At 44.4% G+C, this 9,313-nt stretch overlaps 1 protein-coding gene across 1 annotated transcript in view; it reads right to left on the minus strand.

Moving 5' to 3' along the window:
• The window catches only part of LOC114641558 (zinc finger protein 585A-like), a 62,356-nt gene extending 60,606 nt beyond the window's left edge, over positions 1–1,750 (minus strand). The window contains exon 1 of the mRNA XM_051927709.1: positions 1,667–1,750. The gene's annotated coding sequence lies outside the window, so the exon portion shown is untranslated. The remainder of the gene's footprint in view (positions 1–1,666) is intronic.
• Between the last annotated feature and the right edge of the window lie 7,563 nt (positions 1,751–9,313).

Raw genomic sequence — 9,313 nt, forward strand, 5'->3', positions numbered from 1 at the left:
CTTCATTGGTTCAGATGGTGTCAAGCGTGTGTGAGGAGTACAAAGACAAGTGTGTCTCACCCACAGTCAAGCATGGTGGTGGGAGTGTCGTGGTTTGGGGCTGCATGAGTGAACTGGGTAGCGACAGTTCATTGAGGGCACCATGAATGCCAACATGTCCTGTGACCTACTGAAGCACAGCATGATCCCCTCCCTTCATAAACACGATAAAGACCCCAAACACACCTCTGAGACCACCACTGCCTTGCTAAAGAAACTGAGGGTACAGGTGCTGGACTGGCCAAGCATGTCCTAGACCTAAACCTTATTGAGAATCTGTGGGGAAGGTGGAGGAGCGCAAGGTCTCGAACATCCACCAGCTCTGTGATGGCATCATGGAGGAGTGGCAACCTGTGAAGCTCGTGTGAACTCCATGGCCAAGTGAGTTAAGGCAGTGCTGGAAAATAACAGTGGACACACAAAATATGGACACTTTGGGCACAATTTGGACATTTATCACTTAGCGGTGTACTCACTTGTGTTGTTAGACATTAATGGCTGGGTTTTGAGTTATTTTGAGGAGGATAGCAAATATACACAAGCTGTACACGGACTACTGGACATTGGAGCAAAGTGTCAGATCTGCAGTGTTGTCCCATGAAAAGATAGAATAAAAAGTGTAAGAAAATGTGAGGGGTGTACTCACTTCGGTGAGATTCTGTATGCACCTGTCTATTTTTATTTAAATGTACATTCAACTGGTTCTGTGGGTCCAATATTTTTTTTTTTTGCCCAATACCGATCTCAAGGTACCGATCCTAATTTCAATTTTTTTGTTCGTCTATCACTTAAAAAATCGTTTTACATTAAGCTCCCGCATAACCTTATGTTTTAATATTAAAGTGTTAACTGTAATATTTTTATAATCTGTTGTCCGTTCATTATTTTTTAATTAACACAATGAAATTCTGTAAACGTATTTGTCATGGACCAGGAAAATACTAAAACAAAACTTTTCGCAAATAAAAATGCGTATAAAAAATATTAATCCAGCATACATATGGAATTAAAGAAAACGTTTCTCATAATTACAAACGCTGACATTGTTTAATCTCTTCTATATGAAGCAAGGCTTAATTAGTATTTACCATTTGTCTACCATAATAAGTAATTGATATTGGCAGTTTTGTACTGCTTGAATGTAAATATACCTGCATTTACAGGTTTTAATAATGTTAATCATTAACTGCGCTATAGTTATTTTATTTATTTATTTTCTTAGGACAGGCCCTACAGATGATGGAGTTCTTTCCCCGTCTCCTTTTGACACTTCGGTTCAGATCGTGCAGGTAGTAAAGCACTTTAAAGAGGGGCTGCCATTCGTCAAACACCAGGAAAGAAAGAAAGAGAAAAAGAAGAAGTAGAAGACAGGGTGCGCGGAGTTCCACGAGACAGCGACATATTCATAAAATCACCACAAACCCAAACGGGAAACTTCCCTTCAAATCAAAGTGAGCGGCGACAAAAGTAAAGCCACGATAAACTCGCGAAGGTGAGAGAGGACGACTCGCTGCGCCGCTTCACAAAACCAAGCGCTCATTAGCCCAACATGAAGTGATCCCCACGCGGTGTGGAGAACCTCCCAAAATGCCACGTATTCCCACACGCCCGTCCGAATTTCTCTCACCTTCCACGCTTCCCGTAGCTTCGAACGCGTGCAGCGTCAAAGGAACAGCACAAGCCGCGCGCCCTGAAGAAAGCAAACAAGGCGAACCTCGAGTACGTCATCCGCGTGCGCCGAGGGACACGTGACCCTTCCCTTGCCCAAAGTAGGCCGACCGAGAGGGAGGCGTGTCGCTACCCGTCACGCGTTTGCGTCCTGCGGAGCGCCACGCTACACGGGTGAAGAAAGACGTGAACTACACGCAAATGATCAATACTGCATGTTTTTGTCAATTAGTGTATTCGACTTTCGTATTTATTTAAGTCAGATACGCTAAATTTAACCTTAGTGTAACCGGGCGTATCGACTTTACAGTCGCTATAACCTGACAACTGTCGCTTCCAACCAACAGAGTGTAATTGTAGAGCGCTGTACCTATGAGGTTAGTCATGTAATGCCCCAAAATCACGAAACGCCCTCAACATCAGTTACGTAACAGCAATTGCATTAAACTATATTATACGCTATAGGGCCCCGTTACAATATGGTTAACTTTAGGGTTGTTAGGAGGGTTATCTGTGAATGATATTACCTGATCAATCTCATAAGTACTGCAAACTGCTGCTAGATCCTTCTCCTTCCAGCGGGATGCAAGGTGCGTTACAACAGTGGATTGGGGCGGGGTTAAACTTTTAACTCAACTCATATTTAGCCAATGTCCAGTCCGCAAGTTTGCACCGAAGGGTGTTTGGACCAACGTGCTGTCGTTTTTTTTTTAATTTTTTGAATCAAGTCGTGTTAGGGTTACGAGGGTTTAGTAAACGGTGTGATGGCTGATCCACATCTACTGTCTAATATATGGAAACGTCTTCAGTGCAGGTCGAAACCCGTATGGTGGGTTTGGGACGGCGCTCCTCGGTATCCAAGGCGAGCAATCTTTAATATTAGACTTAGACGACCTGGGTAGAATCCCCCTCGGTTCCGGTGTCCGGAGTTCGCGCTTCTTCATGCAACATAAACTGCCCCCAGCCATGTACATACCGCGCGCTTTTTAAGTTTAATATAAATATATATTATTATTATTATCATTGTTTTTAGTTCGGCCGTCACCTAACGGCTGCAAATGTCGCCCGTTCCTAAATCCGGCACTGATTACGTTACATCTAAGTGTAGCTGCACCACCGCTGTTATTAGAAGGTCGGCATTACAGGGCTGCAAACATGGGCTTGTGGGCGTGGCATTATGCAAACGACAGCTCTTAGAAAATTCGAGGGGCGGAAGCCTCCAGGGGAGAAACAGCTTAAAAGCGCTGGGAGCCGAGGAAAGCGTGCTGATCAGTATGCGTCATATAATTAGAGAAGAAGAAGAAGAAGAAGAAGAAGAAGAAGAAGAAGAAGAAGAAGAAGAAGAAGAAGAAGAAGAAGAAGAAGAAGAAGAAGAAGAAGAAGAAGAAGGAGAAGAAGAAGAAGAAGAAGAAGAAGAAGAAGAAAGGGTTCTCAGCTGGAGTTCACTCGCGGACGGCTGGCGTGCACAAAGGCCATAACATCGGAGCACATTTGAAGGGTCAGAGTGGATGTGCCCCCCAGGCCCAGAAATACCTTAGCTGTCAAGAGTATAAACTTATTTTTAATGGAAGGTGAAAAATTGTCGAATGCGTTTTTGTTTCTGGGTTATATAGTCAAAAATAATGGGGGAATCCCAAAAAGGTCACCGTCTTTCATAAACAGGTATTAAGTCATCCCCAGAACAAAAAAAAAAGAAAACAAAAATAAGATTTCAAAGCCATTTCAATACGCAGGAGGCAGGAGATAGTCCTAAACACTCAGCCAATGCCCACTCACAAAGAGTGCCAGTTTGAAATGGCAAATTAACTGATGTACTAAAAAAAAAAGAAATTAAAAAACAAAGGAGAAATAAAATCCAAGCAGTTAATGTTGAAAGGACTCCTCATATGTCGTAAACCCGAGGGTCTTCTGTTTAACAATTCTTAGGAGCCAGATGCCCGTGTAAAGACTTCACACAACACTTTTCATTAGAGATACTTGAGTTCAGTAATAAAGACAGAGCCAGAGGAACAAAAAAGAAAAATGTAACAAGTAAAAGAAAGCAATCTGATTGCCCGATCACACCCAGTTATGAATGCACTGTGGACTGAGAAAGCCTTCAGATTCCACTTCACCTTCTGCTTACCTTACTGTATTGTAGATTTCATTTAAAAAACTTAATATTTTTGCTTATAAATCAGCATAGACCTCAGCATTAATGTGTGCAGCGCACCATGTAGTGCGTATTGTATGTCTCTGTTATATGCCACTTGGTACTGGATTCATAAAGGCAGTGTTAATGTTTGCGATGCGTCATCTGTTGGAATGACAAATGTTAATGCATATGTCTCTGTTATATGTCACTTGGTACTGAATTTATAAAAGTAGTGTTAATGTTGGTGATGCGCCATCAGTTGGAATAAAAAATGCAATGCATTTCATTACTGCAAATGTTGCGCTTTAGACGACAAACTAAATGCACAAAGCCACTGATGAACCAAAGTGTCAACTAATACCACGGCACTGCTGCTCTGTGTAGTCCTGGTGTAGGTCCAGTGGGAGCCACTGCTCTTTAGCTTCCATTTAAAAGAAATGTGGAATAAAGCAGAGAACTAGTAACAAACAAACTAATACAGGAATGAAAGGCAACACATACAGAATACTACCAGTAATATCTAAATAGAAAAAAAAACTATAAAATTAGGAATTTAAAAAATATATAAAAAGGTAGGAATGAGGCCCTTGCTGTTCTTTAACTGGCAGCCGGATGGATGGCCACCTGTAGTTCCATCCAGCAGAAGTCAACGTATTGTTTTTCTGTCGATGTCTTGAACTATCTTGTGCACAGGTTCAAGGTCAAGACTAGAACATGGATGGAGAAAATAAATAAATGTATTAATTAGTAAATAAAAAAAAAAACAGTTTGTGCCTGCTGGGCAACAATAATTAGGTGCCTCAGTGTGGGTGACTACTTGCATGTGAGAATCGTTTGCCACGCTCTGGAACGGAGTGAATTTACTCTTGGGGACTATTCATATCTCCTTAAGCATTATATTATTTTACAGTCTTGTAGTTAAAGGACTCCACCTCCCAGTGGAGTCCTGATTGGACATTCAAGGAGAACGCAGGGGCTGCTGGGGCCAAGAGGAGCAGAGTAAGCAGCAAAGGAGGCCGCTGTCTGTATTTGTGTTCACCTGTTTTGACTCCAGTGGGATGTCATTTCTATTCTGGACCGTAGGACCTGTCAGGATGTATGGAGTGTCTCGTGCCTGCCTGTTGTTCGAGACAGTTGGATGGGTCATCATGCTTCATCAGAAGGAGCACTCCCCAAATCTCACCCCTTGCCACGTCAGGACTACCAGTAGGGCCGTTTATTACATTACTTACAGAAAGTTGTTCCCAGGATCGTCCTCTTTTCCTCCATACCACTTCTTCCGTTATTGTTGCATTGGGATTGAATTACAGTACTACCATTGTCGTGGGTGTTTATTGTTGTGTGTGGTATTTGTTATCGCATCAGGGGAAGGGGAGGATTTATCCGATTATTTACTGTTTATATTCACTTTCCATTTAATATAGCATTCATTCAATTACTTGATTTATGGGGTTTTCTGCCTCTGTGAGGGAGTGCAGGTGTCGCCAAAGCTGGGTGCGTTCCTGGAATCCTCACCTAAAAAAATAAAGAAATCACCGTCCCTTCGCTTGTGTGAATCTGAGCAGCACAGGAACACTACAGTCTGGACCAGTGTTTCTGTCAAAAGGTGGGGTGGTAATCAACAGTGATGAAACCTGCCATTCTGTTTTAACATGGACTCCCTTTGCCAGAAGGAATGTTCGCTCCATTGTTTTGACTGATATTCCCTGCGCTGGCATGAGTGGCGAGGTGAAAGAGATTGAACCGAATGCGCAAAGCAACATACCCCGTGGACGACGCTTTGCATATCATCTCTGAACTGGACTTTGACTCGTCAGACTCTGAATTTTGATACAAGTGATCAAAAAATGAAAGTGAGGTACCAGCATCAGCTGAAGAAGTTCGTGTAGCTGGCAACGTTTGCCTGGGATGACCACCACTTACAATGGCAAGAGGCACAAATCAGATTGCAATGCACCATAACTGCCACTCCCATCACACGAAAAGAGCCTGGCGTGCATTCCCACAACATTAGGCAACAAATGGTTTAGGATGATTTCTGTGTGAAACTCTTGCTTTGGGTACTTTTCAGAAAACTGTGTTCTTTGGAAAAAAAATATTCAGCTTTTATAGAGTTAATGTCTGGGCAGCAACCAGTCCAGAGAAGAGTGTGGGTGGTCCATGAAAAACCTCATTCTGTTCTGTATGGAAACTCGAAACTCTAAGAGCAGGGGGTCCCCAGCTCCGCTCCTATGGGTGCGGGTTTTCATTCTAACCCTTTTCTTAATTGGCACCCAGTTTTTGTTGCTAATTAACTCCTTTTCCTTTCATTTCATTTTAATGGACTTGTTTCTTTAAGATTTGTTCCCCTTGACTTCTTCTGGCTCAGGTTCAGTTCAAGCATTGGGTTGGGGTTTGGAGGGACAAGGATCCTAAGAGGGGGCTGCAGGGGTGGCAGGGTGACGCCCGTATCACTCCTTCACCACCTTAAGATGACTCCAGGATTTAAGGAGCAAATCATCAGTACATGAGGGGGCTCCTGCCTGTTGCCCCTGCAGCCAGTTAAGTGGCACTGTTTGAGGTGCGTTAGGCAGAAATGCCCAGCAGGTGGGCCCACCTGTGCTCTCGTTTGTTTTTTGACATCTTACTTAACAACAGTACTAGCACTTCTTGTAAGTTAGGCACTAGTTGGCCAAACTGGGATACACACTAAGTCAGTTGTTAAGATTTCCCATCGCCCCGTTCCCCAAACATTCGCCCAGTCCTCTGCCAGTCCACAAGTCAAACCACTGGTCTGGACAAGTGGCAGTCAAACTAATTAAGACCATATTATCAAAGTCAGAGATATGGAGGACTACCTGTCTCAGGCAGTGTGGCACAGGGGTTAAGGCTTTGGACTTCAAACCCTGAGGTCGTGGGTTCAGATCCCACTACTGACACCAATGTGTGACCCTGAGCGAGTCACTTGACCTGCCTGGGCTCCAATTGGAAAACCAAAATGGAACCAACTGTATCATAAATGTTGTAAGCCACCTTGGATAAAAAGTGTCAGACAAATAAATCAATGTCATGGATTTCTGTGTGAAACTCTTGCTTTCGGTGCTTTTAGAAAACTGTTTTTGGAATGAAATATTCAGCCCTCAAAGAGTTAATGTCTGGCCAGTGACAAGTCCATTGACCAGTGTGGGTGGTCCATGAAAAACCTCATTCTGTTCTGTATGGATACTCAAAACTCTAAGAGCAGGGGGTCCTCAACTCCGCTCCTGTGGCTGCGGGTTTTCATTCTAACCCTTTCCTTAATTGGCGCCCAGTTTTTGTTGCTAATTAACTCCTCTTCCTTTCCTTTCATTTTAATGGACTTGTTTCTTTAAGATTTGTTCCCCTGAACTTCTTCTGGCTCAGGTTCAGTTCAAGCGTTGGGGCTGGTTGTTGGTTTTGGAGGGACAAGGATCCTAAGAGGGGGCTGCAGGGGTGGCAGGGTGACGCCCGTATCACTCCTTCACCTCCTTAAGATGACTCCAGGATTTAAGGAGCATATCATCAGTAAATGAGGGGGCTCCCGCCTGTTGCCCCTGCAGCCAGTTAGGTGGCACTGTTTGAGGTGCGTCAGGCAGAAATGCCCAGCAGGTGGGCCCACCTGTGCTCTCGTTTATTTTTTGACATCTTACTTAACAACAGTACAGGCACTTCTTGTAAGTTAGGCACTAGTTGGCCAAACTGGGATACACACTAAGTCAGTTGTTAAGATTTTCCATCGCCCCGTTTCCCAAACATTCGCCCAGTCATCTGCCAGTCCACAAGTCAAACCACTGGTCTGGACAAGTGGCAGTCAAACTAATTAAGACCATATTATCAGTCAGAGATATGGAGGACCACTTGTCTCAGGCAGTGTGGCACAGGGGTTAAGGCTTTGGACTTCAAACCCTGAGGTCTTGGGTTCAGATCCCACTACTGACACCAATGTGTGACCCTGAGCGAGTCACTTGACCTGCCTGGGCTCCAATTGGAAAACCGAAATGGAACCAACTGTATCATAAATGTTGTAAGCCACCTGGATAAAAAGTGTCAGCCAAATAAGTCAATGTCATGGATCTCCAACAGCCACCCACTTCTGTAAATTCTATGTGTTACAAGTATCACACTCTTTTTTTAAATAAATCAAATACTACTACCACTAATAATAATGTATCAATCCGAGATTCAAATCCTGGGTTACTAAGACAGTATTAGGCTGGTTGTCAGAAAGTACCACCTTCAGGGCGGAGTGGTGGCTCTGAGGCTAAGGATCTGCGCTGGTATCCCGAAGGTTGCCGGTTCAAATCCCCGTCACTGCCAAAAGAGATCCTGCTCTGCTGGGCCCTTGAGCAAGGCCCTTAACCTGTAATTGCTGCAGGGGCGCTGTACAATGGCTGACCCTGCGCTCTGACCCCAAGGGGTATGCGAAAACTACCAAATTCCTAATACAAGAAATTGTATAAGGCGAAACAAAGAACAAAAAAAAAAAAAAAATTTAAGTGCCTGAACTACTCCTACTACTAGTACTGATGCTGAGAAGCTTCTAGAAGGTTCCTCAAGAAAAACCCTGAACAGAACTTCGTCAGACTCCTTTGTCCCTTTCTGTGTTGGGGGCTCATTCTTGTATCGCCTCTCTGTGAGCTACAATGCCAGCTTAGAAGTAAATACAAGCTGTCACCATCCACAAGAAAGTCAGATGGGACCCCCCTTTGGTGGGTGTCTTTGGTGGCCCCCCTCCCCCACTACAGCCCATCCGGCATATGCTCACAGATCAACCAGTGGTCCCATTCTCAGGACCACTGGTCTGCACGCTGCCCCCGGGGCACCGCTCTGCCAGCAATCCACAAGATGGTCACACCAGACAGGATTCAAGAATCGGGATGTACATTTTCACACAAAGCTCAGGAGTGGAACTGAACCGCGACCTCCTTCTCTCCCCTCACAACTTCAGAGCTACGGCACACTGCCCGATAGATGAAAGCTGCAAACAGCAGGACATTGTACTCCTGTCAGATCTCCAGCACCCTACACATTCGTACCCATCCGTCATACGATTTCACAGCAGCCTCTGCGACCTTCCTGAGACCAACTAGGTTGTACTTCAGTGGATATCAGACCACGTTGGTATTGCTGGAAGTGAAGAAGTAGTCTGGTCAAAAGAGGAGAACAGCTTCCCCAGTCTTGGATCTCCAACTCATATGTTGAAGCAAAGATTCTGCTATAATAACAGCACAACACAAAATGGAAGGACTTCCATCTGCTGCCTCGATAAACACCTCAAGAGGACGGGCCTCACCGCTTCAACAAGGTGTCAATGGAACTTGGACAACAACTAAGAGGCTTCTCGCCAGTATGACTTCTCTCACGACTCAGACCCCCTCAGCACATACATACTCCAAATCTACAGTGGGAAACAATTATCTCAGCAGAGGGCACCAATTTCATCACCAAGCTCTGGTGGCACTCTACTGGCTTCCT

This window comes from Erpetoichthys calabaricus, chromosome 5, assembly GCF_900747795.2.
Source record: "Erpetoichthys calabaricus chromosome 5, fErpCal1.3, whole genome shotgun sequence".
Classification (NCBI taxonomy): Eukaryota; Metazoa; Chordata; class Cladistia; order Polypteriformes; family Polypteridae; genus Erpetoichthys; species Erpetoichthys calabaricus.